This window comes from Hemitrygon akajei, chromosome 29 (genome assembly GCF_048418815.1).
Source record: "Hemitrygon akajei chromosome 29, sHemAka1.3, whole genome shotgun sequence".
In the NCBI taxonomy this organism is placed as follows: Eukaryota; Metazoa; Chordata; class Chondrichthyes; order Myliobatiformes; family Dasyatidae; genus Hemitrygon; species Hemitrygon akajei.
The window spans coordinates 43,183,756-43,204,879 of record NC_133152.1 but is presented as its reverse complement, the minus strand read 5'-3'; the positions used below and the strand labels follow the sequence as shown (position 1 = coordinate 43,204,879).

Here is a 21,124-nt window from a genome sequence, read left to right as displayed (position 1 = left end):
CGCAACAAACTGTCCTTGTAAAAGTACCAAGGCCAGCAAAATGCAACAACGGCTGACTTTGCAAATTGTGCCTGCAATAGAACTCTTATTCAGTAACTTTCCATGTTATCCTGGACTTATCTCTGGGGTCAGGCTGGTCCATACTGATGGCGATATTTAATTGTAAAACACTGTTACGTTCAGCAGTCTCAATCTTGCTTCTCATGCCTTGTGTAAAGCAATTTAGACATACGTCTTGTTGCTATGCAACTCTGGGTGGAATACCAAGCATTCGATTGGTCCTTCCTGTGGATCAGTGCACCAGCTATGTGCCTGAAAATACACGGGCAAGTAGGCCATTCAGCCCCTCAACACTCCCCCCCCCCCACCATTCAATATTATGAGATACAGCTAGGTAGCAGGCCCTTCTGGCCCAATGAACCTGGGCCACCCAATCACACGCACGTGACCAATTAACCTACTAACCCACATGCCTTTGGAATGTGAGAGGACACCCACACTGTCACAGGGAGACCCTACGGACAGTGGTGGGAATTGAACCTGGGTCGCTAGCACTGTAACAGCATTATGCCAATTGCTACAGTGCCACCCGTAACAAGATGGTGGTATCTCTATTGTAGGTTTACACAAATAAAACGGCGGAGATGCTTTATGGTTAAGAAAAATGGTAACAACTGATTTATTGTACTCCACGCACTGAACACAAAGCGTGGTAAAAGTACTTTATGCAATTATGTCAGACCAGCCTCTTGAAGGGAACCCCAACTCAATGTCAGGGGCTGGGAATTATGCAGATTTCCACCAATTAATTACCCTATACTATCACTTCTCTTTGGACTATATATTTGGTTTTGATTTAAGGGGATAAAACTGTGCACAGAGTTCCAGCTTCGGCCTCACCAAACACCCTGTGCAAACCATACCTCCCACATGACTGCGTAGCAGTTAGCGTAATGCTTCACAGCGTCAGCGATCCAGGTTCAATTCCTGCCAACGTCTGTAAAGAGACTGCACATTCTCCCTGCGCGAGTTTCCTCTGGGTGCTCCCGGTTTCCTTTACATTCCAAAGTCATACCGGTTAGGGTTAGTGAGCTGTGGGCATGCTATGTCAGTGTAGGAAGCAAGGCAACACTAGAAGGCCCAGCACATCCTCGGTACGTGTTGGTCGTTGACAAGACGACCATAGTTCACTTTATGTGTCCACATACATGTGACAAATAAAGCTAATCTTCATCTTTAATACACTTCTTAATTCCAGCCCCTTTGCAAGAAAGGCTAATGTACCTGTTGACTTAAAAAAAAAATGGGCAAAAGTCGAGCCTTGAGCTTGGTCATTAACTCACAAATTCTACTTCGGACTCAGGACAAAAATGACAAACTGCTACGTAACCAGCAAGATGGGGCAGCAAGCTTTATGGTATTCACCAAGCATCTGATCAGAGACCAATTAAGGAGGTAGTAGACTGAGAAAATGTGAGGTTTTGCACTTGAGATTATAAGACAACATGAAGGATCCTGATGGCCTCGGCTTGAAACGTTGACTGTTTATTCCACTCCATGGATGCTGCCCGACCTGCTGAGGTCCCTTTGTGTGCGTGTTGCTCTGGATTTCCAGGGCCTGCAGAATCTCAACTCGCAGACAAATGCAGTGCCTAGGATCCATGTGAGCTGCTTCAAGAAAAAAAATGAATAAATAGCCAGCATCCAAACAGGGAGGCACGTTTTCCAAAACTGGATGGAACAAAGGCGTGGCGATAATGTGCCTTGGGATGATCTCAATCCCATCACCCTTCGTGGGTTTCCTCCCTGCACCCAGAAGGGCACGTTCACCTTGGGAGTCATTGCCACAGACACTTGTGAGGCAGGCGGTTCCTGCACTGACAGGTTCGCCTATGAAGAAAAATTGAGATTGGATATTACACTCTGGAGTGTAGAATAACAAGGTCACACTGAGGATTGGCAGATCTCGGGAGGGATGAGGCAAGGCTGCTTCCCCAGGCATGAAGTCGAGTAACTAGAAATTAGAATTGGAGTTATACAGTGGGAAAAGATGCTCTTCAACCCATCCTGAACAAAGTGCTTGCCTGAGCTAACCTCATTTGCCTGAATTGGGCCCATTCCCCTCTAAACCAGGGGCTCCCAACCTTTATGCCATGGACCAATACATTAACCATGGACCCCAGATTTGGAACCCCTGCTCTAAACTTTTCCTGTAAATATACCTGTCCAAAGGTCATCACGAGATTATACCCACCTCTACCATTTCCTCTGGCAGTTCATATACCCACCATCTTCTGTGCAAAATTGCCCCTCAGGTCCCCTTTAAAAACTTTCCCCTCCGTACCCCCTGGTCTTTGCCTCCCCTACCTGGGGAAGACTGTGGCGGCACAGTAGTATATGTGTGTAGGCTTCCGTTAGTCTTGATAGATCATGCATTTGCACCTTGGAAAGTTTCCAGGGCGCAAGCCTGGGCAAGGATTTTTTTTTTGTGGAAGACCGGCAGTTGCCCAAGCTGCAAGTCTCCCCTCTCCACGCCACCGATGTTGTCCAAGGGAAGGGCATTAGGACCCATACAGCTTGGCACCGGTGTCGTTGCAGAGCAATGTGAGGTAAAGTGCCTTGCTCAAGAGCAGACACACAGCCTCAGCCAAGGCTCAATCTAGCAACCTTCAGATCACTAGACGAACGCCTTAACCACTTGGCCGCACGCCAATATGAGCACAGTGTTAGTGGTTAGGGTAATGTTATCACAGCAACAGTGACCTGGATTCAATATCACTACTGACTGTGGTGAGTTTATACTGTTTGTTCTCCCTGTGGCCGAGTGGGTTTCCTCCTGATGAAGGGTCTCGGCCTGAAACGTCGACAGTGCTTCTCCTATAGATGCTGCCTGGTCTGCTGCGTTCCACCAGCATTTTGTGTGTGTTGTTGTTTGAATTTCCAGCATCTGCAGATTTCCTCGTGTTTGGGTTTCCTCCAGATGCTTTGGTGTCCTCCCACATTCCGAAGACATATGGGTTAGTGGGATAGTTGGTCACATAAGTGGAAATGGGTGGTGCGGGCTTATTGTTACCATGCTGTGTCTCTAAATAACCAAACCATGAGCGCCCACTGTATCAATAATAGTCTCAGAGCTGGGCAGCAAGAAAGTCAGCCATTTCGGAGACAGGTGGAGACTTTTTCCCCCACAGCAACGCTGTAAATCTTTGGAATTCTCAACCCCAGTGGGATACGAATGATCCCCAAGAATGTTTGAGGACAAGATTAAAGGATCTTTTGACACTGAAAAGGGCAGAGAGCTCAAAGAAACAGAATCACCTAATGTCCACCATAAGACTGACAGCATCTTTCTCGGAGCGGACATGGTTAAGGGAAGGTCCAATCCAGACATTCAGCATACAAAAGAGGGAAGAGGGAAGACTCCAACTTTCTACAGGTTGATACTGGCTGCACATTTGAAAGTGCTGGCAAAAGGACTAAATAGGACATAAAGTTTAAAGACTAGCTTTTTATTTGTCACAAGTACATCGAAACATCAAAGCGTACAGAGAAATGTGTCTTTGCATCAGCAACCAACACGGTCCGAGGATGCGCTGGGGACAGCCCGCAAGTGTCACAACATTTCCGGTGGCAACACGGCACGCCCACAACTCGGTAACTCTAACCCGTACGTCTTTGGAAAGTGCAGCATTCAGAGGAAATGAACAGGGGCACAGGGAGAACATAGAAACATCTTATAGACAGTGGCAGGAATAGTACCCTGATCGATTTTACATCTGGCACCATGAAACGCTGCGCTAACTTCTACGCTACATGCCACAGATTCAGCCTGTCGAGTCTGCTCCGCCATTCCATCATGTCGATTTATTATCCCTCCCACCTTCTCCCTGCAACCTTTGCCACCTTACTAATCAAGAACCTATCAACCAAATATACCCAATGACTGCCTCCACAGCCATCTGAACTCGATGTTCTGTGACCACCTCAAAGTCTGCTTTCAAATCATCTGCCATTTTAATTCTGATATTTTTATCCCTGCATAACCTAATTACTTTTGATTAACATGCAAGCCAGTGCACAGAGTAAATGGAGTGTTCTCAAAATTGAAATTAATGTTCAGAAATGAGAGAGAGAAAAAAAAAATCAAAGCTAATTTGCCAAGGCTGGTGTCTAAAATATTCTTCAGCTCTAACCATTCTTAACAAGGACCAGTGGGAAACGTGCCTGCCTCTGATTCAGAAGGTTGTGGACATAATTCCCGGAAAATGAAGCACGGGGAAAAAAAAATCTAGGTTGGCACTGCAATGCAGCACTGCGAGGGTGCTGCGCTGTCAAATGAGATGTTAATTCAAGTACAACAATGCAAGCGTTTTCCTGCAGTTTCATATTCTGCAGAGGTCTCTCGGACAGCGCGCGTGACAATGCTTGCGCCGGAAACACACTGCCCCTCCTGCAGCTTTCTCCCCGAAGGAGGGTGACGGCCAAGGGTCTGCAAGAAAAGATGTTACAAACTGCAAATGGCAGCAGGCCTTTCGGCCCATTTAAATCATGCCAAACTGTTATTCTGCCTCGTCCCATTGTCCTGCACCAGACCATAGCCCTCCATACCCCTACTCAGATTTCTCTTCACGTTGCCATGGAACCCACATCCACCGATTTCTCTAACAGCTCATTCCACCCTCTGAGTGAAGAAGGTTCCCCTCAGGTTCCCCCTAAACATTTCACCTTTCACCCTTAACCCATGATCTTTGGCTCTAGTCTCACCCAACCTCGGTGGGGAGAAAACTGCTTGCATTTACCCCTCATAGATTTGTATACCTCTAGCAAATCTCCCGTCATTCTCCTAACCTGTTCAACCTTTCCCTAGAACTCTCATCCTCAAGTCCTGACAACATTCTTATAATAAATAAAAGTAATTAATTATTCCATTGTGTCTATAAGAGGTTGGTGAGACCAAGTTTGTGTGCGTTTACTTATGTACAGGAAAGATATTAAACAATTGGAAAAAAGAGTACAGAGAACATTTACAATGTTTTTACCAAGACTTGAGGACCCGAGTTATAGGGAAAGGTTAAATAGATTAGGAATTTATTCTCTGGAGTGTAGGAGAATGAGGGGAGATTTAATAGGGGTTTACAAAATTATGAGGGACATAGATAGGGTAAATACACGTACTTTCTCCGCTGAGGTTGGGTGTGACCAGAATTAGAGGTCGTGGGTTAAGGGTGAAAGGCGAAATATTTAAGGGGAACTTCTTCACTCAGAGTGTGGTGAGAGTGTGGAATGAGATGCTGGTTAATTTGGGTAAATATATGGATAGGAGGGTTATGGTCCAGATGCAGGTTGATGGGACTAGGTAGAATAATAGTTCAGTAGGACTAAATGGCCTGAAAGGCCTTTTTCCTATGCTGTGGTGCCCTTGGACTATGTTAGTATAGTCTCTGGTATGTGCTGGTTTAAGGGGATTTAACAGCGCATTTCCGAAGGACAAACCTGAATGGGAAAGATTCGGGGAGGAGGGACTGACTGGACAAATAGCCTGTATGGAGACAACGGGGCAAAGTGCCTCGTCTTGTTCTTAACGTACAACAGTTCCATGAAACGTCATCACGAATTTATGAACTGCCACACAAGGCCTTCAGCTGTACTTCAAACAGATTGATAAGATTGCTGGACGCTGGAGGAATGGTGCAAGAAATGGAGCCAATTTAGAAGATCAGCCATATTGTTCCCTGGCAAGGCAGCTCTAGATGGGCTGAATTGCCTACACTTGCCGTTTCTCCTCCTTTTGATAACATTAAGATAATCTGTTAAGAGTGACATTCATCGAGGAATAAATGTTGCTCCATACAGCCATATTTCTCCATCTGTGTTGAGCTAACCTCAGAAGGTCAGTACCTCTCCCTCAGTATCAATGGCTGAGCCATTTCAGAAAGGGAACTAAATCCAAGTCTCACTCAAAAATCCAAGCCACCATTCCAGTCTGAGGAAGTCCTCCCCCTCAGGGCTGGTTTGTTGAGTGGGGCATGAAGTCAGAACTATTTTGCTCTGGGACAAGAGAATGGTTCCCACTGAGCCACAGCTGATGCATCTTCTCTCAGTGGCAAGTACACAATCCCCCTCCAAGACGGGGCAGTCATGACTTTCTGTTCTGAGCTTCTAACCTCCCCAGCAAAGGAGCTAGCTACAATGATCCTCCACTCTGCTTCACAGTCTTGACCTCAGCTTTTGCCCCACTGATCTTCATCTGCCCCACATCTCAGTCTCCCTAGGGTTCAAACATTTGCCTACTGCATCCTTGAGAACTTTCAGTGATGCAGGACCTGCACCTCTCTGGGGTAGAGAATCCAGAACCCTCAGAGAAATTTCTCATGGGCAACATTTTGTTCTGAAACTAATTCGTTTCCTTTGAGAAGGATAATATCCTCCAGTATTGGCAAGACCCCTCAGAATCTTATAATATCACCTCTCAATTTTCTAAACTTGGTGTCAACCTTTCGACACAAGACAACCACTTCACACCAAAAACCAAATCAGGCGAATCTCCACAAATAAGGACCAAAACCAGTCCTCCAACTGCAGTCTGACCAAAGTCTTGTTGTTTATTTAGTTTTTATTTATTTAGAGTTACAACACATTAATAAGCCCTTTCAGACCCATTCCACTCAATTACATCCATGTGACCAGTTAACCTACCAACCTGTACGTCTTTGGAATGTGGGAGGAAACTGGAGCCCCCAGAGGAAACCCACGTGGTCACAGGGAGAACATAGTTTCTTGTGATTGCACGAACCTATTGGCCATTGTTAACGTGGAATGCTACAAGTCAAATTCACTGGTTTATTGATGAATGGCAGGGAAGCCTCATGGTGGTGTTAGCGAAGACCAGGCCTCAAACTGCACTGTTGCCTGCCTGCAGCTGCCCGTAAGAGAGGCGGAGTCTTTGCACTCCACCGTGGTACAGGAGGCGGTGGAGCGCAATGTACATGCTGGAGTCAGTGCTGTCCTCTTGTGTTCACTAGGCTGAAGGTGAAACGCCTTCGACTGCAGACTGCTGCAACACTGACGGACTTGGGGACTTGAACAATTTTTTTGTGTGTGTGGCTGCATTTTAATGTTGTCTTACGTGTGCTATATGTGCCTTGTGCTGTGTGTGACTGTTGGTGTTGTGTTTTGCACCTTGGCCCCAAAGTAATGCTGTTTTGTTTGCTGCGTTCATGGATGGCTGAATGACAATTAAACTTGAGCAAACTCCATACAGGTGGTGGGAATTGAACCTGGGGTGCAGGCACTTTATACTACACTACCATGCCACCCCTTTGTAATGGTACATCTTCCCTGCTTTTATGTCGATCCCCTTTCCAATAAAAATCATTCTATTAGTCTTAAGAACTGCACTCTACCCATGCGTTTTCGGGAAAGACACGCAGGTTATCCTGGACCACAGTATCGTGTAGTGACTCTCCGCTAAAGCAAAACATTTTGATTTTGTTTCCTACCAACTGAAGTGGATGACCTTACACATCAGGAAAGGCAAACTAACAGCAAACAGCACAGCTCCTTGCCACCATTCTTCTCCTCAGCCAGATCTTCACTGAAGTAACCCAGAGGCCTGGTCACCACTGTGCGATCCAACGATCACTGAGACTTGAGATCCTGTAACTCATGAACAGCTGCTGCCCACAGAACCAAACGGTACCTCATGAATCCAAGCCACCAGCCCACAGCCACATTCCCCTATCCCAGGAATGGCAATCATAAAGCAGGGGGCACAGTTTGAAGGTGATTTAGAGATTTTTAGAGATATCTGTAATTATTTTGTCCCTCATCTAATGAATAAAGTTTGAGACTGCTCAACCTCTCTCAGGAATTCAGTCCCTCAAATCCTGGCAACGTCCTTGCTTAATGGCATCTTCAGAATGAGTGGAGAAAGACTTAAAAGAGACCCGATACCTGACGTCCTCTCCACTTCGTAACCTCCAACCCTATGTCACTGTTGTGAGAGGCGGAGATGGGCAAGGCCAGCCAACAGGGCTCTGGTGAGGCTGTATGTGCTAATCCCCTGTACAGTGGGTACAATGGATCATTGATGAACTCCATCCAGACCATCGGCTTTGGACAAGGGACAGGAGGCTATCACTGCTGACCTTCACTGAGATCTAATGGCTCAAGAAGAAGGTGCCCACTCCACCATTGAGAACATCTTCTAGACATGGTACCTCAACAAAGCAGCATCCACCAATAAGGACCCTCACTACCCAGGGAGATCCTCCTCTCATTACTACCTGCTGGGAAGTGGTACAGGAGCCTGAAGGCCCGAACGCAACGATTCAGGAACAGCTGCTTCCCCTGTGCCATTAGATTTCTGAACAGTCCATGAACACTAACCCCACTATTTTTAGCACACTATTTATTTTTGAAATTTTATGATTTTTTTTTAAAAAACCATTCTGTTGCTGCAAAGCTAGAAATTTCACATCCGAATGGCAACTTCTTTGCACAGAGGGTGGTGCATATTTGGAATGAGGGGCAAATATAATACCACCATTTAAAGGGCGTCTGGACAGGTGCAAGGATCGGACAGATGTAAAGCATGGGTCCTTAACCTGGGGTCTGTGAATTTGAATGGGGAAAAATATTTGCATCTTTATTTTCACTAACCTCTGGCTGAAATGTAGCATTTCCTTAAATGATGAATGTAGGCAACGAGCCACAGCAGTATTAGCCTTACCTACTAAGGCATAATGTTCTTATTCAACAAAGCAACAGCCCTCACACTGATACGCCTTTAAAAAATTAAATTTAATTTTGAACTTGCCTATATTTAAATGTATAGTCCTGTTATTTAATGCATTAATAAAACATGTAATTACTACAAATTTAATATTTTGATAACTGTATTTAATATAATTGGTTTCTTTTGTAATCCTAAGTTTTTCATTTTTTATATTTAAATATATTATTCTGAAAAGGCGCCCACAGGCTTCAGCAGACTGCAAGGGGGTCCGTGGCATAAAAAGGGCTCGACACCTCTGGTTTAGAGGGATTTGGGGGAAATGCAGGGAAATTAGACCGATTTAGATAGGCGCTTTGGCCAGCATGGACAAAGTGGGCCGAAGGGCCTGTTTCTGTGCTCAGTGCTAACAATCCCCAACGAGGGGCCACCCAGGGTCAAAGGCAGCACCAGCGTTGTTCAACGCCAGGCACTTGTGCTGCAAGTCAGAATGCAGAATTCCATGCAAACCTACATCAGAGCAGGCAGGGCCCCTCCATGTGGTTAAGTTGACCCTCTTGTCATCAAATGAAGTCACCTTCACCAAGGTCTGACAACCGAAGATGCTGGATAGAGCCCAGCCCATCACAGGAAACGTCCTCCCTACCACTGAGCACATTTACAAGGAACGCTACCACAAGAAAGCAGCATCTAGCATTATCCAGCCCGTGCTTTCTTCTCACTAAAACCATTGGGCAGGAGGTACAGGAGTCTTGGGTCTCACAGCACCAGGTTCAGAAACAGTTATTACCCTTCAACCATCAGGCTCCTGAACCAGGGTGGATAGCTTCATCCATCTCGACTCTGAACTGATTCCACAACCTACGGACTCACTTTCAATGATACAACTTATGTTTGTAGAATTATTTCTTCTATTTGCACAAATTGACTATTTTTGCACATTGGTTGTTTGTTTACTTGGTATTTTTAAAATAAACTCTTATTGTATTTGCTTATTTTCCTGTGAATGCCTGCAAGAAGTTGAATCTCAGGGTTGTAAATGGTGACATATATGTACCTTGATAATAAATATTCTTTGACATGGAAGCATTACAACTGATTAGGATAAACATATTTTTTGGTCAGGTCTTCCGGCCCGATGCATCTCTACAGAAAGGCCTTGGTCTGCAAAGCCCACATACAGGGAGTCATAACTCTGACCACCAGATGCAAACCAGGAAAACATCAGCTGCCACCCAACCCTTCCCACCTCTTCCCCCCCCCCACTTCGAGAGAAGTTAAAAGCAAGGTGTAATGCTGAGGCTTTACAAGGCATTGGTCGGACTGCTTTTTTGTGTACCGCAAACAGTTTTGGGCCCCTTGTCCAAAAAAGGATGTGCTGGCATTGGAGAAGGTCCAGAGGAGGTTCACAAGAATGATGCTGGGAACGAAAGGGTTGAATAATGAGGAGAGTTTGGTGGCTTTGGGCCTGTACTTGCTGGAGTTCAGAAATGGGGGGAGGTGGAGAGATCTCATTGAAACCTATGAAATATTGAAGGATGTGGAAGGGATGTTTCCTACAGTGGGGAGTCCAGGACTAGAGGGCCCAGCCTCGGATTTGAAAAGTATCCCTTTTGAACAGAGATGAGGAGGAATTTCCTTAGCAAGAGCATGGTGAATTTGTGGAATTCATCATCACAGACGGCTGCGGAGGTCAAGTCATTGGATGTATTTAAAACGGAAATTGATAGGTTCTTAATTAGTAAGGAAGCTAAAGATTATGGGGAGAAGGCAGGATAAGGTTGAGAAGGAAAATAAATCAGCCATGATGGAATAGCAGAGCAGACTTGATGGGCTGATTGACCTACTCCTGGTCATATACCTTGTGTATAAACCCCCAGATCTAAAGTGACGTAACTAATCCTTCTGCAGATTCAAGGATTTCTCATAAGACTTGCACAGTCTTTCTCACGATTCTCCCACAAGGCAAAGAATAATTGTCTTTATATTTATACACATCGCACAGTAAGTGGCAATAAATGACATCTGAAGTAATCTAATTCAAAACAACTCCCGTAACTCAGCACTCTTTACAGGAGGCATCACATTTTTTATCACAGCATCTGCAACGCTGCAACCAACTTACATCAGTGAAATGGTGCAGGCAAATTTTTAAATATTCATCATTGATGCTGCCTTTCCTTCCCTACATTCCTCCACATTTAGGAACGTAAGCTGTGCACTGTGTCCTTTGCCACAGAAGTCAACATTCCCTGCAGTCACTCGCACCTCATCCCAACCCTCCCTCACCCACCACGTTCTCTCTCTCCACCTCCAACTCACCTCTGACTTTGCAGCATTTCACCCAACAGACTGTCAATGCAGCATGCAGTGCTGTTTCGTAGAGTTATGCATCCCCCCACCCCCCCACCAACCCCCTTTCGGACTGCAGCACTTTTTGCTCACTGGGCATCCCTGTAACATCTCAAGCAAGCTGCAGACTCAAACCTTCACTCCCCCCCACCTCCACCACCCCTACTCGTCACAAAACTGCACAAAAAGAATTGGAACGAATTGGCCACCTTGCCAGAATTTCATACGTCCATACATCAAATCATACGCTGAGTTTGTAATGGAAATCAAATAAAAAAAAATGCATTCATTGAACGTTAACTCTTGCGTTCAAATGTAGGTCTTTAGAAAGGCTCCCTCTGCACTACTCTCATCTGAAGTTAAAGGAATTTCACTCAGAATGTCACCTTTGTAAAGTTCACTGCATCTCTAATCCACCTTACCTTAAAAAGACAATACCACAGTACAGTTTTCCAGCATTTCTGGCTCTCCTGATCACAAGGCAGCTTTGGGGAAAACTAAAGGGTCAGAGACAGCGATGCTCCTGCCTGATGCAGCGTCGTGCTCCCGCAGCCGCGCTCCTCACACGCTACAATTTCCCTGCAAATCTTGCAGGAGGCAAAAGGTGGTATCAGTGGAAGTTAACCTGCTACAGACCAAAAGGTGACTCTTGGCTGCAGCAAGCGTTTGTGACCTACTTCTGCTAATGAAAACTGCCACACACAGGGAGCACCTCGACTCTTTGAGCCGCATTAAATGATTTACCAGTGCATTAATGTAAATCAAGGCACAAAGTGGAATACTTGCATCGATTTTAAAAATCAATCTCAAAGCTAGATTCAAGGGCTTTGTTAAATTTTTGTAGGGGGTAGATTAACATCTTTTTTAAATTAAGGGAGTGGAACTTTGCTCATTGTTCAATGTTGCTTTGAGATCAGGAAGTGGATAATAATCTTATATTATAATAATATACAAAATAAAATAGAAGAAATCCAGAAAGTAAAAAATATGTAAAAATGGAAAATAAAATAAAATCTACTTTTGATTTCAGGTGGCTTCGTACACTCGCGAGTCCAGCTCAGATAGTGATATTGGGACCACTTCCAACCATTACAATGTAAATGGTATCTTTCTTAAAAATTTCTTTAGCAAGGTCATGTGTCTATGGAGATTGAAAGCTCAAAAGCATTATCTTTCCGCAGCAGAACTGACCTTCTAAGCACAGCACAATTGTTTTTATTTAACTAGCTCTGAAATTATGAAACAAAATATGTAAGAAAAAGAATTCTTAAAGATATGGACTAGAGTCTTGACTGTGACATTCAGACAATCCGTAAGGATATTAGGGTTAACTCTCTAAAATTTATCCTATTTAAAAATTATTATTCTTTCTGCTAGCCTTAGAATTTCAAGTAGTAGAATCTGAAAAAGGTTTAGTGGGAGACCATCTTTCGGCTGGATTTTGCCCCCTTTGCGCGGGGACTCATCAGTATTTGTCAGCTCGTGGGACTTGGAATAGAAAATATGTAGGGGACGTTCTCTAACCTTGCACTGCTCCCTCACCAGATCAGAGTTAAGGACTCCTTCACATTCATTGCTAATCCAGGACCAACTACAAGACAGGTGATGGACTTGACTGAAATGGTCCTTCACCCAGGTAGATCACTCCTATCATTGGCAACTTACTTTTTGTAGGGGGTGGGAGGGAACAGAATCAACAGAGATCATTCAGCCCACACGAGGAAATCTGCAGGTGCTGGAAATTCAAACAACACACACAAAATGCTGGTGGAACACAGCAGGCCAGGCAGCATCTATAGGGAGAAGCACTGTCGACGATTTGGGCCGAGTCCTGACGTTAGTCCTGATGAAGGGTCTCGGCCCGAAACGTCAACAGTGCTTCTCCCTATAGATGCTGCCTGGCCTGCTTTGTTCCACCAGCATTTTGTGTGTGTTGTTGTTTGTCGACAGTGCTTCTCCCTATAGATGCTGCCTGGCCTGCTGTGTTCCACCAGCATTTTGTGTGTGTTGTTGTTCGTCGACAGTGCTTCTCCCTATAGATGCTGCCTGGCCTGCTGTGTTCCACCAGCATTTTGTGTGTGTTGTTGTTTGTCGACAGTGCTTCTCCCTATAGATGCTGCCTGGCCTGCTGCGTTCCACCAGCATTTTGTGTGTGTTGTTGTTCGTCGACAGTGCTTCTTCCTATAGATGCTGCCTGGCCTGCTGCGTTCCACCAGCATTTTGTGTGTGTCATTCAGCCGATCAAGTTACTGCCAGCACCCCGTGCAGGAATCCTAACCCTGGATTCACACTGATAACACCAATGCACATTCTCTCCCCAATCATCTTATCCCCCTGAATTACAAGCTGAAAATGGAGTCACAGGAGAACATCTTACTTTCATTCACTCCTTGAGTAAAGGAAAAATCTGAAGAAGGTTGTAGGCCAGTCCCACCATGGGCGCTAGCCTCCCCACTATCCAGGACATCTTCGACAGGCGGTGACTCAAGAAACTGGCATCTGTCAAGAGGGACCTCACCATCCAGAACAGACGCTCTACTCATTACTACCATCAGACGCACATTCAACGTTTTAGGAAAGTTTCTTCCCCTCCGTCATCAGAATTCCGAACAGTCCGTGAAACCATGAACACACCCTCAATTATTTTTAAAATATTTTTCTTATTGTAACTTGTAGTAATTTTTATATATTGCAGTGTGTTGCTGCTACAAAACAGCACATTTTGCCACATCTGTCGGTGATAATGCACCTGAGTCTGATTCAGTTCCAGAGCCGGGGTCACAGTCTCAAACTGAGGGCTGAGCTGCTTGAGGTATATGAGGTGTGGGGTCAGGATTACCCTGCACGCACGCCAGTGATAAAAGACCGGTGTCTAATTGAGGAGACGCAGGGAATGAGAGAGGAGAGTGGGCTCACACAGGATTGGCATGGGCAGTCTACTCTACAACTCAGGCTCAGTGACACCCCTCACCCTCACCCACACCGCATGCAACGCAAGGGAGTGGCAGGGACTTGAGGCATTAGCGCATTTGCTGCAGCACTTGTATTTACAGCTTGCCTCCATCTGCAAGGTCCTAGATGCCAGTGACTGCCTTCCGCACTGCAACGTGCACGATGGTTCAACCGGGGAATGCTCGATTGGTGCATTCCACAAGCCTATTGTTTCCCCCAAGGTGAAGGATTCCTCTCTGCACTGTTAAGCAAAATTGAATAAAAAGTTTTGAGTGAAGACATTCTTGGCAAGAGAATGATCCCGGGAATGAAAGAGTTAACCCATGAGGTATTCTTGATGGCTCTGGGCTTGTACTCACTGGAGTTCAGAACAAAGTGGGGGGGAGGGAATTTCACTGAAATCTATCTAATGTTGAAAGACCTAGATAGAGTGGATATGGAGAGGATGTTTCCTACAGTGAGGGAGTCTTGGACCAGAGGCACAGTCTCAGAATACAAGTTCATCTCTTTAGGACAAAGATGAGGAAGTTCTTTAGCTAGGGAGTGGTGAATCTGTGGAATTCATTTCCACAGACTGCTGTGGAGGCCAAGTCATTAGGTATATTTACAGTGGAGGTTGATAGGTATTTAATTAGTAAGTTATGAGGAGCAGGCAGGATTCACGGAGAGTATATTGACTGACTGCATCAGAGCCTGGTATGGAAACTCCAAAGCCCTTGAACAGAAAATCCCACAAAAAGTAGTGGATAGGGCCCAGTCCATCACAGGTAAAGCCCTCTCCACCACCGAGCGCACGTACAGAGGGCTGTCGCAGGAAAGAGGCATCCATCATTCGGGGCCCCACCACCCAGGTCATGCTCTCTTCTCGCTGTGCCAGCAGGTAGGTAGTGTAGGAGCCTCAGGACCAACAACACGAGGCTCAGGAACAGTTACTACACCTCAGCCATCAGACTCTAACTTCACTTGTACCATCATTGAAATACTCCCACAACCTAAGGATTCACTTTCAAGGACTCTTCACATCATGTTCTTGATATGTATTGCTTATTTATTATCTTTTTTGTATATGCAGAGTTTGTCTTTTGCACGCTGGTCGTACACCCTGTTGGTATGGTCTTTCATTGATTCTATTACAGTATTGAATTTGAGTATGCCTGCAAGAAAATTAATCTCAGGGTTGTATACGGCAATATAGATGTAGCTTGATAAGTTTACTTTGAACAGGGTTGGGGGGAATAAATCAATTCATGAAATGGCAGAGCAGACTGGATGGACTGAATGGCCTAATTCTGTTCATATGTCTCATGGTACAAGCGAACATCTCCCTGGGTAGTTTTTAAAAACACCCATATTAGTTCCCAGGAAGCTGCTAATGGATTTCCCAGCTAGACTGTAAAAGGCATTCACCAATTTAGTGCGCCACTAACTATTGTTGCTGCTTTAAAATACGCGAACGAATTTCCCCGTAAGAAAATTGCAGGACTTCATGGTGCAGCGAAGTGACATTTCCCCTTATCCAGCTGCAGGTGCATAGACTGGGATTGCAATATCAAACCTCAGCCCGGCAGTGGGCTGCAGCAAAGCCCGTTGGCACCGAACCCCGCACAGAGATGCGACTAACTCATGCATCCGGTGCCCCGGGAGGAACCGACAGCTCGCTCTCCTTAACAGGAGAGGAGACACACACACACACACACACGAGAGAGAGAGAAACCTGTATGAACTGCATTGTATTCACCCATGTGCCCTTGCAAGAGACGCAAGGTGCACACAATAAAGTTTTCCGAGCACCTGAATCAGAACCATTATCAATGTCCTATGTGACGTGAGATGGACTTTGCGGCAGCAGTACGAAGTCATAAAATAATTATAAAAATAGCTCACCTGTACGACACAAGATTCTTTTAAGAATACTAATTAAAGAATACTGTAGGCAAAAATCAAAATTTAAAACCCGTTGTAAATATTAATATAAAAATAAAGACCGTTTTAAAGGTTAATAGCATAATAAATATAAATTAAAAAAACAATTTTAAAGGAATTTGTTCTTCGCGAGTTCTTGTGCAAATAATCAGGCTGGGATTCGTATCTGACCTCTATGTCTGTTGCTCAATACAACATGCGCCCCCTGGATCTCAAAGTGGAAACAGGTTATGCACTAACTTTATATATATATATTTTTTAAAATTAGATGGGAATAAACGTTAAAGCTGAACTCAGCTCCAAAAAAAAGTGGGGGGGGGGGTAAAACGGAGACAAACTTTACACGCTTGAGGTCTGAGAAGCTGCAGTAACGTGCAGTAACGCGTAGAAACCGGTAGAGGAGGTTTTAAAACAAACAGCATGCCGCAAAATATTAAACCGGTCACTGCAGAACGCGGTGGATCGACAAGTACAAGTTCATTCACAGATAGCGCAAAACGTGTGATGTTTAAAACAAATTTACTTTTAAATTTAAAAAAAAAGGGATGGCGTCTCTGCATCGCTGGGAGATGGGATGCAGGAATTCGCTGAACGCCGGCGAGGTCTTGCTGAAGGTCATTCTGTTGAAGCGATTTAGAGATGTCTTGCAGAGGAAGCGGATTTGCATTTAACTCTCAATCTCTATCCCGAGAGGGATTGTGAATCGCCAGGCTGACTTTTAGCACGTCTGCATAAGCACCAGCTGCGACTACAATGTTCTGCTAACTTTTTTCCCCCGGTCCCACACCATTGGAAGCAGGTCTCTCGCCTGCTAGAGCCGAAACAGCCAACCTCTCTTAAAGGGGCGGGCCGCCCGAGCAGGCAGTATAGACTTTCCTGTATTTTTCCCCGTTGGCAGATTAAATGCAACCGCCGCTGGAGGGCAGATTTGCTCAGCAAGGCTTTGCAATTTAAAACAAGCGGGACGATAATGCACCTCCGCTTTATAATGGGGCGTCATCTTCCCATCGCTCCGCAAGGGGACACGAATTTAATCTGTAAAATTCCTCTTACCTTAGAACTAGGGTTGCACGCAGTAGATGTCAACTTTCCATTAGCTCCATTTGAAGAAGGTTCGCCAGATAGTGTCAAGTGTTAGACAGTAGGTGCATTAAATTACATACCGCCTTAAAAGCAGGGCGATAGTTGAGAGAAAGGTTTTCCCCCCTTGGATTTGGGAGTTACTATTTGAAGGGACGGGAGACGCAGAAGTTAGTAGGGTAGGTCACGAGCGAAGGTGTTCATTATTCCCTCAGTGCGGCTGTGCGGACATGTCAAGGAGAAGTATTTCGCAGTACGACACAGAGCGACGGCACAGAAAGATGTTATTCGGCCCAAAGAGCCCGTACTGGCCTCCAACAAAGAGCATTCCTGTTAACACCAGCACCCATTCATATTATAGCTATCTTGTCCCCCTTCGCCTTTCCCCCTAACGCAGACTGGCAAAGCTTTAAAGTAAAACTCAATCAAAAGTGCACTGCACTCTATATGCAATGCATATTTTATATCGAGATATAATTTTCAAGAAAGGCCATAACCGACTGCAAAATTATCGTCAACTTTTGCTGAAATAAATCTGTGATTCTTAACTTTTACCCAAATACATTTTGTAATAAAACATTAAATGGAAGATTTTAAAAATAAATTTTAAAACGCTTAAAATTGTAGATTATTGCTTGCCAGACGAATTGAGAATCTGCCCTGATACTACCCGGAAAGTAAGTTACCTCGTTGCTTAGACAAATCTAACGCAGCGACTCTCCATCCAGCAGCTCCCGACTCCGGGATGCTTTAATTCGCTGAGCTCTCGCCGTCTGAATCACTGAGTGAAACCGGAACACGTTAACAACCAAAGAAAGAGGCCAATCTAATGGGTCCTGATGCAATCCCAGCCGCGGAACGTTACTTGTCAGCATTAAATAAGCCTTAAAGCAAAATTTTGCCCTCGAACGCAGTGCGCAGTCTTTGTATATCGATGCGTAACGCATAGATTGCGGACACCGCCGTTACAGCAGATATTCTCCCTCTCTGACTATTGACCGATGACCCGTTAGCTGGGAGTGGGATGCTATATCTTGAATTTGCGTGTCCTTGCAAACTCACAGGGCAAGTTAGGACTTGTCAACAATTGGGGGAGGGGTTATACTTCGTTCAGTGAACCGGAGGACTTTGTATTTATGTAGCGCCTTTAATATAGCCGCGAGGAGCAGCTGTAGGAGGTGGGGCAGCGTTTTTCAAACATTGTGTCACCGAAGGAGAGATCCCGGTTGGCCCAGGTCACAGAGCTAAATTAAAATCACAGCAGGTCGGGCAGCATACGTGAGAAGAGAAATAAATATTAACTCTTCCCCTCCCCATCTCCCCCTCTCCCCTCCTCCCCATCTGTCTGTCTGTCTGTCTCTCCCATCCCACCCCACCCCCCGGCCATAGATGATGCCTGGCTTGCTGAGTTTCGAACTGAACGGCTTCTTCCCCTTTGGCATCAGATTTCTTAACTGCCCATGACCCCGAGAACACAGCTCATCAGTGATAATAAACCTGATTTCCCGTGCCTGCACACTTTTATCGTGATTTCACAAGAATAACTCTCCCCCAGTCTGCTCTACCTGAGAGTGTAAGTGGGGTATAATATTTCATCTCAAAGACGTGCCAACAGGCAGTACTGCAGTGACCACACCAACAATGGTGCAGTCCTTCACTGATAATGCAACATTTCCCAGTTCTGCATTGACTACACCAACAATGCAGCATTCTCCCATTACTGCACTATCCAACACCAACAATACAGCATTTCCATGCTCTGTGCTGACTGCACCAACATGCAAAACTCCCCCAGTACTGTATTGAACACACCAGCAATGCAACCCCCCCCAGGACTGTACTGACCAACAGCAACAATGCAGCCACGCGAGTAATGAAATGACCAACACCAACAATGCAGCATTCTCCCACTACTTCACTAACCACACCAGCAATGCAGAGGAAATGTTGAAAAATTGCCAGCTCCAATCGTAGGAAGGGGCTTCAACACACAGTTCTTGGGCTCTGGTATGACAGATGCCATTGCCCTTTGTCCCAAGTATGCAATGTGAACTCCCACCCTCCCAAGGCCCAGCAATGGCTGTTCCCACCCACATATTTAAGGCTGACCTGAAGCATTTTACAGTAAACAATAACCACAAGAGATTCTGCAGATGCTGGAAATCCAGAGAAACACACTCAAAATGGTGGAGGACCTCAGCAGGCCAGGCAGCATCTATGGACAGGAATAAACAGTTGATGTTTTGGACCGAGACCCTTCATCAAGCCCTGAGAGAGTCATAGAACACCACAGCACAGAAACAGGCCCTTTGGGTCATCTAGTCCCTGCCGATCCAGATGTACTTATCCAAGCTTCTCTTAAATGTTGCATCCACCACTTCTGCTGGCAACTCGTTCCACCCTCTTACCATCCTCTAAGTGAAGAAGCTCCCCCTCATGTTCCCCTTAAATATTTCACCTTTCACCCTTAACTCCTGACCTCAGTGGAAAAAGCCTGCTTATATTTACCCCATCTATACCCCTCATCATTTTGTATAACCTCTACCAAGTCTCCTGTCGTGCTCCTGCGCTCCAGGGAATAAAGTCATAACCCATTCAGCCTTTCCCTGTAACCTTAATTCTTGGCATCATCTTTGTAAATTTTCCCTGTACTATTACAATCTTATTGGTATCTTTCCAGTCGGTTGCATGGTCTTGGTCTGAAATGTCAACTGTTTATTCCTTTCCATAGATGCTGCCTGACCTGCTGGGTTCCTGCAGCATGTTATTGTATGTGAAAAGTGACTGAACAATATTTTCATGGGGGTGTGCTGTACAAGTGGATAGGGGAAGTATGAACTCGCCTGGTCACCCATTTGTTTCAAGACCCATGTGTATTTCTTCGTCAACTGGCTTTGATGGACCGAAACCTTCGTTGCCTTCAACTTCTGAAATGGGTGCCCATCCCATCAGAGAAGTTGACCATTTAGAAGTCATGTTTGTGGTGAATTGTGGGAATTTTCAGGCCCTTAATCTCAGGAAGGATGTATTGGCCCTGGAGAGGGTCCAGTGGAGATTCACAACAATGGTCCCAGAATTCAAAGTGAATTTAAGTTCAAATTCAAAGTCAGTTGATTATTAAAATACATTCATGTCACTATTCACAACACTGAGATTCATTTTCTTGCGGGCATACTCAATAAATCCAATAACTATAACAGAATCAATGAACAACCGCACCAAACAGGACATCCAGTGTGCAATGACAAGAAAATTTGCAAATACAAAAAGAAAGAAAATAAATAGTGACGTGAGAACATAAGATGAAGAGTCCTTGAAAGTGAGTCCATTGGTTGTGGGAACAGTTCAGTGATGGAGCAAGTGAAGTTGAGTGAAATTATCCTCTTTGGTTCGAGAGCCTGATGGCTGAAGGATAATAACTGTTACTGAACTTGGTGGTGAAGTCCTGAAGCTCATATACCTTCTTCCTGATGGCAGCAGCAAGAAGAGAGCGTGTCCTGGGTGGTTTGGGGGGAGGGGGGGTTCCCAGTTGATGGATGCTGATGGTGCTTCATGTAGATGTAGTCAATGGTGGGGAGGGCTTTACCCATGATGGATGGGGCCATATGCACTACTTTTGGTAGGAGTTTCCATTCCTGGGCATTGGTGTTTCCATACCAGCCTGTGATGCAGCCAGTCAATATACTCTCCACTACACATCTCTCGAAGTTTTAGATGTCATGCCGAATCTCCGCAAACTCCTTAGTGAGTTGTGGACAAGCGATGCAGTCTTGAACTGTGTTGGCCATGACATGAAACAATGCATTTCACTGTATGTTTTGATGTTCTTGTGATAAATAAAGCTCACCCATAGACTTTTTCCTGGCAATGGCCAATAACAGAGTCCCATAACCTCCTAGCAATTGAAGTTGAGTATCTTGTGTGCCTTCTTTTCTTGCACATGGGTGAAACTAAAATGGAATGCTATGTCGTAGTGAAGGATTATATTGATCTTAGAGTAGACTAAAAGGTCGACATAACATTGTGGGTCAAAGGGCCTGTACTGTGCTGTATAGTTCTGTGTTCCATGTTCCATGTTCTATG

At 45.1% G+C, this 21,124-nt stretch overlaps 1 long non-coding RNA gene across 1 annotated transcript in view; it reads right to left on the bottom strand.

Moving 5' to 3' along the window:
* Positions 1 to 17,837, bottom strand: part of LOC140718462 (uncharacterized) — an 80,697-nt gene extending 62,860 nt beyond the window's left edge. The window contains exon 1 of the long non-coding RNA XR_012096695.1: positions 17,728 to 17,837. This is a non-coding gene — a long non-coding RNA (uncharacterized lncRNA). The remainder of the gene's footprint in view (positions 1 to 17,727) is intronic.
* Between the last annotated feature and the right edge of the window lie 3,287 nt (positions 17,838 to 21,124).